Source organism: Diceros bicornis, chromosome 25 (assembly GCF_020826845.1).
Source record: "Diceros bicornis minor isolate mBicDic1 chromosome 25, mDicBic1.mat.cur, whole genome shotgun sequence".
In the NCBI taxonomy this organism is placed as follows: Eukaryota; Metazoa; Chordata; class Mammalia; order Perissodactyla; family Rhinocerotidae; genus Diceros; species Diceros bicornis.
Genome location: NC_080764.1, coordinates 48044494 through 48057986, shown reverse-complemented (window position 1 = coordinate 48057986; position 13493 = coordinate 48044494).

Below are 13493 nucleotides of genomic sequence, written 5' to 3'. Positions count from 1 at the left end.
GTTGGGGGTGGGGGGAGTCAGTTACAGGAGATTACCACTAAAGCACAGTAAACAAGAGTGAGGTTATTATGCAGATTTAAGGCCTCACCTTTTACATTGATAAGTTTCTAGAAATGAGGTCATTCCCCCTCTTCCCAATTCAGAGAGGCAGATACCTTTACAAATGGAGATTTCTCTTATAAATGTAAATGTCTGTCTGGCAACTCCTTGCAGGGCCATCCAAAGAATATGGTCAGAGACAGAACTTCTGATAAGATAGGCTTGTTGGTGTCTTTTCTATTGTAACATCTATTGTACATTATATTTACAGCCATCATGATAATAACTCCTTCCTGAAACAGATGTTTTGTTTTAAATTCTTTAGGCAGTTAGTGGGGGAGGTCAAATGCCCTCAGAGAAAACAACCAACGTAAAGAGATAGATTTCAGGGCGGCCAAATCTTCATCTTCCACCGGGTCATAGAAGGGAATAAAGATTTCAGCAAATTGGTTTTTTGTTCTCTACAATGGAAGTAATTTAAGAAGATAGTCTCTCACTCCAACTTCTCTTCCCTGTTCTCTATCTGTAATATCGCTGTAAAAATTCTCTCTACAAAAATTTCAGTCTTTTTTCTTTGCAGTCTATTATCATCTTTACGAATTCTTTGACTTCACCACCTTCTTGGCACTACAGCGCTAGCCATTGAGATATTATTATAGATTCAGTTTTGCAATTTCATCCTCTTATCTCTATTTCCTCTGCCATTTCTTAGTTTTAGTTCTTATTGTATCTTATGTTTGAAAACATTTCAAGCTTACAGAGTATATCAGTTCGTTATCTTCTCAACTTTTTATTATCTAAGTGCCCTCAAATATCACTTTTTTAAAAAAAGAAGTGAAATAGATAATAGAACAATATATTGTAATAAATTGACCACTTATAAAATTAAGTTCAACCTGCAATCCCTCCCCACTTAACAGCGACCATCTTTTATAACTCACCATGCTTTAGTTTGGGCAGGGTCAGTTTATCAATGATTTCTGGATGTTTTAAACCACATGAGACAAATACAGTGTAAGGTAAAATTGTTACTCTTGCAGAAGTTGTAGAATATCCTGATGGTTATGGAAGTTGGTGGCGGAGAACCTGAATCATATGAAAAGTAGTTGATTAATTAGCACCTGACAGAATTTGTTAATTGGGTAAGGACAATAATAAGACATAAATGTTGAAACGATAACTTTGCATATCAGAGTATTGTCAAAGGCCACTGGGGAAATTCATAATATTCTCAAATAGCACAAAAAATGACCACTTTTTCATAAAAGATGTCATACATGATGGCACCATATACTTCTGTCAGAAAATTTGCAATGAAGGAAATTAAGACGAGTCATTTTAATTTTAACGATTTGTTTCTGCTTACTATTAGGTTAAAAAACCCTTTTAGAAATAAAGTGATAAGGGATGTACTTGCTTAATTTTTATTTTTTTTTTAAGAAAAAGTCTTTTTCACATTTTAAAAAAATATTTATTTGTATTTATTTTATGCTGAATTTATTTGTGCGCCCAAAGCCTTTTTTTAATTAACTACCACCAATTCTTTTCAAACTCTTTCAAAAAGTTGAAGAGGAGAGAATACTTCTAAAGTCATCCTATGGAGTTAGCACTACCCTGATATGAAAGCCAAAGACACTAAGAGAAAAGAAAACTACAAGTCAGTATCTTTGATGAATATTGATACAAAAATCCTCAATAAAATAATAACTAACCAGATTCAGCAGCATATTAAAAGGATTATACATCATTTTTAAGTGGGATTTATTTCTGGAATACAAGGATGTTTCAATATATGAAAATGAATCAATGTAATAAAGCACATTAACAGAATGAGGGAAAAAAACACAGGATCATCTCAATGGATGCAGAAAAAGACTTGACAAAACTAAACATGTTTTCATGTTAAAAACACTAGAAAACTCTCAGAGTAAAAGGAAGCTACTTCAACATAATAAAAGCCAGATATAGAAATACACAGAGAACATCGTATTCAAGGGAGAAAGACTGAAAGCTTTTCTTCTAAGATCAGGAAAAAGGCAAGAATGCCCACTGTCACCATTTCTATTCAACATGGTATTAGATGTTCTAGCCAAAGCAATTAGGCAAGAAAAAGAAAGCAATAGCATCCAAATTGGAAAGGAAGAAGTAATATTATATTTGTTTACAAATAATATCTTATATGTTGAAACCCCTAAAAATTCCACAAAAAAATTTTTAGAACTGATAAATTCTGCAGAGTAGTTGAACACAAAATCAACATGAAAAAATTAGTTGTTCTTCTATACATTAATAATAAGTAATCTGAAAAGAAATTTAAAAACTTTACATTTTTATTTACAATATCATCAAAAAGAGAAAAATACTTAAGAATCAACTTGCTCAAGGAGGTAAAAATTCCAATGATTTTTTTGCACAAATAGAAAAATCTATCCTAAAATTCATATGGACTCTCAAGGGACCCTAAATAGCCAAAAGAATGTAGAAAAAGAAGAACAATTTAGAGAAGTCACACTTCCTGATTTCAAAACTTACTACAAAGTAATCAAAACAGTGTGGTACTGGCATAAATACACACAATATACTAATGAAATAGTATAGAGAGCCCAGAAATAAACCTTTGCATATACGGTCAAATGATTTTTGACAAGGGTGCAAAGACCATTCATTGGAGAAAGGATAAGATTTTCAACAAATAGTGATGGGAAAACTAGATGACCACATGCAAAAGAATGAGACTGGACCCTTACCTTACACCATATACAAAAATTAACTCAAAATGGATCAAAGATCTAATATTAGAGCTGAAGCTATAAAATCCTTAGAAGAAAACACAGGGTAAAAGCTGCATGTCATTGGGTCCAAATGCCATTGCCAACAATGATTTCTTTAATATGACACCAAAGACATAAGCAACAAAAAAAACAACAAATTGGACTTCATCAAAATGCAAAAGTTTTCTGTATCACAAGATACTATCAACAAAGTAAAAAGGCAACCCACAGAATGGTTGAAAATATTTGCAAATCACATATCTGATAAGGGATTAATATCTAGAATATATAAAGAACTCCCACAATCAACAATAAAAAAACAACCCAATTTAAAAATGCACAAAGGACTTGAATAGACATTTCTCCAAAGACATAAAATGGCCAGTAAACACATGAAAAGATGCTCAACATCACTAAGTATCAGGAAAATGCAAAATAAAACCACATTGAGATACCTCTTCACACACATTAGAATAGTTTTACTATCACAAAATCAGAAAATAACAAGTGTTGGCAAGGATTTTGAAAAATTGGAACCCTTGTGCTTGGATGGTGAGAATATAAAACTGTGGAAAACAGTATGGCAGTTCCTTCAAAAATGAAAAATAGAATTACCATATGATCTAGAAATTCTACCTATGGGTTCTGAAATAACAGAAAATATATTTATGGATCTCTGTCTCCAGTTCCTGGCACAGAGCTCCTAAAATCCTTGTAATTTCCTAAATGATAAGAACACTAGGAGCATCTCTTGTTCTAATATTTGTCTTTGACCCCATCCCTGACACAGAGCTCCTAAAACCCTTGTAATTTCCTAAGTGATAAGAACACTAGGAGAATCATTTCTTCTATTGAGGCAACTCTGGGTGGGCTCCTGGATGGCTCCTGGATGGGGGCTGGTCACCAGAAAGACCAAGCCCCGATTAGAAGCTTGGAATTTTTAGTCCTATCCCTTATCCTCCAGAGAGGGGAGAGAGGCTAGAAACTGAGTTAATAATTGATCATGCCTACGTGAGGGAGCCTCCATAAAAATCCCAATAGAATGAGTTTCAGAGAGCTTCCAGATTGGCAATGACAAGGAGTGCTTGGAGAGTGGTGCACCTGGAGATGGCATGAAAGCTCTGTGCCCCTTCTCCATACCTTTTCCTATGCACCACTTCCATCAGGCTGTTCTTGAGTTATATCCTTTTATAATAAACTGGTGATCTAGTAAATGTTTCTCTGAGTTTTGTGAGCCACTCTAGCAAATTAATCAAACCCAAGGAGGATGTTGTGGGAATCTCTGGTTTACAGTCACTCAGTCAGAAGTACAGGTAACAGCCTGGGCTTGTAACTGGCATCTGAAGTAGAGGTGAGGTTGGGTGGGTGTGCAGTCTTATAGGACTGAGCCCTTAAACTGTGGAATCTGATGTATCTCTGGGTTGACAGCATCAAATTGAGTTGAATTATCTTACAACCAGCTGGCATTCCCAGAATTGCTTGTTGGAGGTGTGGGGAACCCTCCCACATGTGAAAAAATGAATCTCAGAACACCATATATGGGTATAAACCCAAAAGAACTGAACGCATATATAAAGACATATACGTACACCCGTGTTCTTAACAGCATTATTCAAAATAAGCAGAAGCTGGAAGTAGGCCAGGTGTCCATAAATGGATGAGTTGACAAAAATTGTTGTGTAAAACACAGTGGAATACCATTCACTCTTAAAAAGGATGGAATTCTGACACATGTTATGACATGGATGAACCTTGAGGACTTTATGCTAAGTGAAGTAAAGCCAGACACAAAAGGAAAAATACTGCATGATTCCACTCATATAAGGTACTTAGAGTAGTCAAATTCATAGGAATAGAAAGGAGAATGGTGGTTCCCAGGGTCAAGAGGGAGGGACAACAGGGAGTTGTTGCTTAATGGGCACAGAGTTTCAGTGCAAGGTGGAAATAGATCTGTGGATGGTTAGAGGTTATCACTACACAGTTATGTGAATGTACTGAATGTCACTGAACTGTACACTTAAAAATGGATAAAGTGATCAATTTCATGTTATGCATATTTTATGACCATCTAACAACATTAATTATTTTCAACAAATGAACTAACACTAGCTACATGCAATAGCATGGATGAATATCACAACCATAGTGCTGAATAAAAGAAATTATATTCAAAAGGCTATATATTTTATAATTCCATTTATATAAAATGCAAAAAAGAAACAAAACCGAGGTCTAGCTTCCAGTACTAGTGGAGTAGCTTGTTGAACTAACACTCTCACAGATAACAATGATAAAATCTGCATGAAATATTATATATATTTATATAGAATCATGTATTTATATGTAATACACATATAATAAATGTGTATATGTATGTATGCATAAATCTCTTCCAAAGGCAAGCAGAACTGAAGGGGAGTCTTCCCTTGAATCATGGGAATTTTACCAGGAGATATTTGCAAGCTTGAGTCTTTTGCCTCAAAGCATTCCAAAATCCGTACATGGCCCAGACGGGAAAAACTATAGTATTACTTGTAATGTTAGAGGATGTATTTTGGGGCTGGCAGAGTAGCCGGAAAGTTAGGGGAGAAATTCTGGAAGGGAGGGAACCACAAAGAGGAAAATCTTAAAATATGTATGAAAGTCTGCCCCCCACACACACAGCAAATTGGCAGATCTTTGAACAACACACCTGCAGGGTAGGCCCCAGAGGGCGTAGTGTAAAAACAGCAGTTGGAAGATGAAAGAACTGAATGAGGATTTCAGCTATACCCATTGTAAAGGAGATAGGATTGGAGTTTCAGTCCAGCCAAGTTAACTCTCTGCTAGAAAAATAACAACACTCTTCACAGGGATACAATAGAATCCAGAGTCTCTATAACTATCATCCATGGTTTCCAGTACATAATTTAAAAAATCATGAGATTTGAAGAAATAGGAAAATATAATCCATATAAGACCAAAAGTGGGCAGTAGAAACTATTCCCAAGGTGTTGCAATTAGCAGACAAGGATGAGAAAACAGCTTTTATAAAGATGATCATGGTGGTAAAGAAAAATATTCTCATAATGAATGAACAGATGTAGAAACTCAGCAGAGAAATGGAAATTACAAAAAAGAACCAAATAGGAAGATGAAATACAGAAAATATTTTTGAGTTTACTGGTAGATTAGAAACAGTAGAAGAAACATGAATATAGAGCAATAGAAATTATCCAGTCTGAAGAAAAGAACATAAAAGTTTTGAGAAAAATGAAGACAGCCTTAAGACCTGTGAGATGAGTGAGTCCCCATCAGAGAGGGGAGAGACAAAAAATTAAATGAAGCAGAAAGGCAAATCAATGAGTAATAGCATAAAACTTCCAAAATTTGGTGAAAAATCTAAAATTTTAGATCCAAGAAAGTCAGGAAACACACAAAATAAAATACAAAATAAAATCATACCTAGGCACATGATAGTCAAGCTGCTAAAATCCAAAGATAAAAAGAAAATCTTGAAAGCAGTCAGGGAAATACATATATACAGGGGAAGACATTACATACAGGGAGAAATAATGTGAATGATGGATGATATATTATCAAAAACAAAAGAGACAGGGGCCGGCCCGGTGGTGCAAGCGGTTAAGTGCGCGTGCTCCGCTGCGGCGGCCCGGGGTTCGCTGGTTCGGATCCCGGGCGCGCACCGACGCACTGCTTGGTAAGCCATGCTGTGGCGGCATCCCATATAAAGTGGAGGAAGATAGGCACCGATGTTAGCCCAGGGCCGTCTTCCTCAGCAAAAAAGGAGGAGGATTGGCGGATGTTAGCTCAGGGCTGATCTCCTCACAAAGAAAAAAAAAAAAAAAAAAAAAAAAAAAAAACAAAAGAGACAAATCAACAACAAAATGACATCTCTCAAGTGCAGAAAGAAAACCCAAAAGTCAACACAGGATTTTATATTTAGCAGAACTCACTTTCAAAAAGGAAGCAGAAGCCACAATAAGATACCACACACCTATTAGGTGGCTAAAATAAAAAATAAATTTGCAACTACAGAGTGCTGGTGAGGACTAGGAGCAACTAGAACTGGGAATGCTACATGATAGTTGCATTCGGAAAACACTTAACAGGTTCTTATAAAGTTAAACATACACTTATTATATGACTCAGATATCCCACTCCTAGAGATTTACTGAAGCAAATTGAAAACTAATGTTTAAACAAAACTCTTTGCATGAATCTTCATAGCCATTTTATTCATAATTGTGAAAAGCCGGCAACAAACTAAATGTCCTTCATCAGGTGAATGGAGAAAGAAACTGTGGTGCATCAGTACATTAGAATACTACTTGGCAATAAAAAGGATAAACTCTTGATTCACACAACAACAAGGATTAATCTTGGATGCATATCTCTAAGTGAAGGAAGCCAGATTCAAAAGGCTATATAGTATATGATTCCATTTATATGACTTTCTAGAAAAGACAGCATTACAGGGATGGAAAATGATCAGTGGTTGCCAAGGAATGGAGTGGGGGAAGGGGTTGACTACAAAGAGACAGTATGAGAGAATGTTGGGAGTGAAAGAAACAGCTGTGTATGGTACCGTGGACATGGATACATGACCATAAAGTTGTCAAAACCCATACAACTGTACACCACATAGAGTGAATTTTACTCTGTAAATTTTAAAAATCAATCAGGATGCTGGGGAACTCAGATGGAATGCAGTGACAAATGTACCTCACTGTATTACAAGCATGTGACATAACCACACAGAAGGGGTGGGGATGAAAGGTCCTGACCAAAGTAACTTTGGAAGACAGTGTTTTGATGGGATACTGTAAAACTAAAGTACTGTACAAAAACACTGTACTCTAGGTGGTAAATTTGTTTTTCATACGGGTATGGATTAGCGATTCTAAACTAATTGACACATTAGTAAATATATTGTAGATAACTGGAGTTAAGTTTCTCACTGTTGGTGAAAGAAGTTACAAATAAACAAAAGGAGAATGCTGGAATAAACTCTGTGGTGCTGGATTGGAGTTGGAAGTATCAGTATGAATCCATGTCTCTTTTAATATATCTATCCAGATAGATAGATAGATTGATAGATTGATATATCGATAGGTAGATGTGTATACCTGAGTTTACATTCATACATACATTTCCAAGCTCTGCTGAGAGGGTCTAGAAGCAGTGACACCCTCGTATCAATGGTCACACCTAGCTCCCAGATTTTGGTTTCTAAATATCATTCTTCAATAAAAAGAACCAGGTTTTCTTGGAGAAATGGCTAATTCAAATCTGGGGATGGGAAATACAATATGAGCCTGGAGCTTCTTGTAGTGCCAGAAAGTAGGAAAGTGCTTTCAAAAAAAAAACACAGAAAATGATGAGATGTGTCAAAAGGAATCAATCTGGGCTGGCCCTGTGGCTTAGCGGTTAAGTGAGCGTGCTCCGCTGCTGGAGGCCTGGGTTTGGTCCCGGGCGCGCACCACATCTCTGGCCATGCTGAGGCCATGTCCCACATACAGCAACTAGAAAGATGTGCAACTATGACATACAACTATCTACTGGGGCTTTGTGGGGAAAAAATAAATAAATAAAATCTTTAAAAAAAAAACCAAAAGGAATCAATCTTAAAGACTTCCGTACGGCTCAAGCTGGAAAACTGGGAGCAACAAAATAAATAATGGTAGCATTGGATTATTACCCAGAGAATAAAATAAATATCCATGAGTCTATACTGATATAAAGAAGATTAAATAAGAAAGGAAGAAAGAAAAAAAGGGGGGGGGAGAATGAGAGAAAGAGAGAAAGACAGGAAGAAGGCAGGGAGAGGGAGGGGGGAATATTCCTCACAGAATTCCAAATAATAAACGCGGCTGTATAGCATGAAACAGAAAATCGCCACTAGACCACCACAGTAATAATTACTGTGGGCAAGACTGACTGATGAATGCAAAAACTGTGAGTGAAACTTAGAGAAGAAACAGCACATTTGCAGAGCCTCAAAGCATCTCCCTCCAAATACTTAACTTTTTACTCTTAATTTCTTTAAAAGACCTATGACTATTTAAAGAAAAATCATAACACTGTATTGTGGGATTTATAACATGGGTAGATGTAAAATTTATGACAACATAGCACAAAGGACAGACAGAGGTAAATGGAACTGTTCTGTAGCAAGGCTTCCATAATTTACATTGATTAAACTGGTGCACTATTAAGTCTAGGTAGGCTGTGATATGTTAAAGATGCATATTGTAATCTGGATCAACCACTAAAAACTGCAAAGGTGTGTCACTTAAATGCTAATAGAGGAATTAAACAGCATACAAAAAGGGTTTGTACAAGAATGTTCACAGGAGATGACCTGCACGTCCCCAGGAGGAAGACGAGCCCACTTCGGGGCATCCACAGAGCAGAACGCCCTCAGCCATGCTGAGGAGCAAACGCTGACACACACGTGCTGGGTGAGTCTTGATGGTGCTCAGGGCAAGCTGCCCCAGGAAGCACCACTCTGGTATGCGGATTATTTCGAGCTGAAGACAATAAGGACTCAGAGAGCTCAGGAAAAATATTTGAGTTTCCCCTCCCAAACTGCCTAAAAAATTTAAAACCAAAAAAAATCTGTTTTAGGAAGGGGTTATTATCATGACTGCTATAAAAGATAATTTAGGATAGAGGTTACAATAGAAAAGGCACCAACAAGCCCATCTTATCAGGAGTCCTGTCTCTCTGGCCACATTCTTTGGATGGCCCTGCGAGGAGTTGCCAGACAATCATTTACATTTATAAGGGAAATCTCCATTTGTAAAGGTATCTCCCTCTCTGTTTGGAGAAGAGAGGGGGGGTGAGCTCATTTCTAGTAACTTATCAATGTGGAAGATGAGGCCTTGGGGCTGTATAATAAACCTTACTCTTGTTTACTGTGCTTTAGTGGTAATCTCCTGTAATTGACTCCCCCACCCCCAAAATCCTCCTTTGTCATTGGCTGAAAATGATATTTAAGACGAGAATTTCTGCTATTGTGTTGAGAAACGCAGTGTCCCTGCTTTCTCCCATGTATACGTGTTATTAAACTTGGTATTATTTTCTCCTGCTAACCTGTCTTGTTGATTATTTGGCCAGCCAGAAGAACCTTAAGGGAAAGGGCAGAGGGAGATTAGCCCTCTTCCCCCGACAGTTTTGGCGAGCCAGGCAGGAGAAGCACTGGCTGGTAAGTTGCCTTCTCTGGCTGGAAGACCTGCCTTCTCCCTGGACTACTGCAGATGATGAGATACGGGAACGCCTGACGAAAGCCGGCAAAAGGTAAGACTTCTTACCACGTCAGCCTCCCGGAATCTCTATCTGCGGAGTCCGGCGGAAGGAAGTGGTGAGAATTTTTTCTCTTTCTAAATTTAGATTGGCAGGAGAAAATATTTGGGAAACTAGTTTCTTGGGCTTTTAGTGACTCTTGGTTTAAATTTGGTAGAGTACTCTTGGTTTTTGATCTTGATCCCTTTTCCTCCCAGAGATAGTCTCTGTTTTTCTCTTTTGTCTGTGTCTTTTGTCATAAGAAGGAAATACCATAGGGTAGGACGCAGGCATAGGCCCTACAAGCCTGCTGTCCGGCCGGCCCCACAGACTGGTGAGTTTGCGGGTCTCACCAGACCGGCGTCTACAAACTTTGCTGTGGGTTATTATGCACATAAAGTGAAGGTCATTGCCAAGGGCATCTTGGAAGCCAAAAAGGCCGCAAATTTAAGTGGGCGCGGGTCGAGCAGTTAAGAGCCATTAGGGCGCTCGCCACTTTCAGAAGACTCCCGTGTCAGGATAAGTTGGGTCACGGAACGGGGTAGATGACACAGGTCCCCCGCCAACTGCAAGAAAATGTCCGTGCAACGACGAGGTACTCTGTAAAAGCACACAGTCCCCAACCCCGCGGCACCTCCCCCTCTAGGTATTATTCTGGCTCCAAGAGACCTAAGGCGTGACTAAAGCTGTCATTGTGCAAAGAAAAAAAACCGGATGAGGTTTTTCCTTCTGTCTTGTTCTGTGTCCTGAGAAAACTTGGCTTTGTGACCAGTGAGAATATTCTCCTTGGTCTCCACCATACGGAAGGTGCATTTACCGGGGTGCACCTTGGTGGCCAGTCGAGTAGACTGGGGTTCCGAACTGTCTCTTTGTCCGGCTGTGCCAAGTTCTCAGGGGAGTTTGTCATAAAGAGCCCAATCCATAAGGGCTTTTGTTGTCTTTACCTTCGTTGCTTGTTAGTGCTGGAAAAATCCCATTCCAGTATCGCCCGCCCGGTGTCACAGATTAGCGGGTCTGTGACTGGAGGCGTCTCACACTATTGTGGGAGACCGGAGACATCCTTACCGCCTGTGCAACGAAGGTCTTTACTTTCTCTGAATATCTTTGGGAGTGAATTCTGTGGATCATGGGGGCTACATCATCTGCACCCTCACCAGGGACGCCTCTTGCATCCATGGTGAAGATTTATTCTAAGCGTGGAAAGTTACCTCCGGTTCTTTCCTTAAAAAGGCTTATTGGTTCGAGTCACTATTGGAATAAATATACAAGTGAAGATCCTACTTGTCAATGGCCAGACGACGGATCCTTTAAATTGGAAAAACTTCTAAATTGGGGAAAAAAAAAATTTTTGAGAGCTCTCACATAATTGCTTAATTGGTACCTAAGAATTAAGGCCAGAAAAAGGAAGGAAAAAAATTTGACTAGTCTTAAGACCTTGACTCAGGTTACAATTAAATTAAGAACATGTAAAAGTGTAAGTGTTGATAAGATTATAAAGGTTGGAATGTTTGAGCTAATTTTATACAAAGAGGTTACATCAACTTTGCCTGAGTATGTTTTAAAATGTCTGACTGGGAATGCTTCTCTTGTCCAAAGTTAGAAGACCAAGACCTATTGATAAAAATCTTAATGATAATTATGTTTAAAGGTATAAGAAGTGATGAAAATTGCATGAAATTTTGTAGGAAAAAACTGATGTTATTTCTATTACAGAACTGGTTAACAAAAATAGTAATTTAAATGATGGCTAATTTTATCTGAAGTCTTATGAAGTCTTATAGGCAATCTAAATAATTATTGGGAACAAGTAAATAGTTGTGAAAAAGATAAATGTTGGATGAACTTTAAACAATAATTATGTGTTATGGTAGTTACTGCTTCCAAACTCTTTTTGGTGACTTAAAACTTTAGAGTTTTCTTAAAATTTATGATAAAAAATTCACTGAGTATCATCATTTCCAAATAACATAAGATATTAGACATTGATTGCTAAATGTACGTTTGTCTACTTTTGGCTTTTCATTACAGGAAAACTAAAAGGTGTTTTGGCTCTATTGGTAAACATGTGTTTTATTAAAAGATTGTACTATAAAGTAACATGTTTCTAGAAGTTATGAAGTGTTTATAAATTTTCCAAGCCACAAGATACTAATGTAAAAAAAAGTTTACAATTGTTTACTTAGTTTTTACTTACAAATTAAGGTTTCTAAGGGGTAAAATTCCTAATTAGTATATGTGATTGAAGCTACTAAAAATTAAGAAAAATATGTCTGTGTACAAGGAAAGTAAGATGTATAAAGGTACAAAGAATGGAAATATTTTGTTTGGTTAAGAAAGATAAATTTGTCCTCAAGTACTAGGAGGGAAAAGAAAGACATGGGACAAATTCTGAATGTAAAAGGAAAGTTATAAAAGGTTTGTGGAAGAAGAATTCTGGAAAAGGAGTTTTATGCATGATCAAGTTGGCTAAGATTAAAATGAATTTAATTAAGTAAATGAGTTTTAATAGCAGAAATAAGCTGGTGCAAAATTAAAATTTGGTCTTCTGTCTCTTAAAAGGATAATTTGCTTAAACTTAATAAAGAGGTTACAAAAGATTTTTCTTTACCTTTGAGTAAGTCTACCTAAAAGACAGAAAAAAAAAAAAAACTGTTAAAATAACTTACTACGTTCAAAAGACTGAGGTCTCTCTATTAAGGCTTTTGGACTGTTAATGCTCTGTTTGCTTTGATTGTTTACATTTTTGACAAGCTCCACCAAAATTCATATCTTAAATAAAGTCTTTTTTTTTTTACTTTTTTCTTTGGGAATTTTCAAAGGGCCCTGGAACTTCTCAAAAAAATTTGCTCTCTTCCTATAAGGGGAAAGATACTAGACTTATTAGGCTTATTCAATATGTTCAATTACATGGAAAGCATTGTCAGACAAGTGATGATAAGCCTGCTTAGGTGCTATTATGTGGGCAAATGTTATTGGCATAGGTGTTTTAAAATTATATAACATTACTGAAATTCTGATCTGTCCTGGTTATCAGTCATAATTCTGGTTATTATTATTTTAAAGTGTTGTATGTCACAAAATTAACCAAATTTCCTTGTCAATTGCCATTTTGAGGTCTTGTTGTTTACAGACTTATTTCTTTGCTCTAATGCTTTTGCAAAATGTTTCGACTTCAGAAAAATTCATGGAAAGGACTCTGACATTTACACTGGAACTGTACAGGTTTCTGACAAACTTTCTGATCATAAAACTGAACTGGGTAAAAAATTATAGAAATCTGATGGAGAGACTGATAACTTCATAAAGCTGCTAACAAAAAGATTGGGATCAAGAATGGATTACACAAGACTGAATAAACTGATAAGGATGCTTATAATTTTTATGATTTTTCATTTGAAA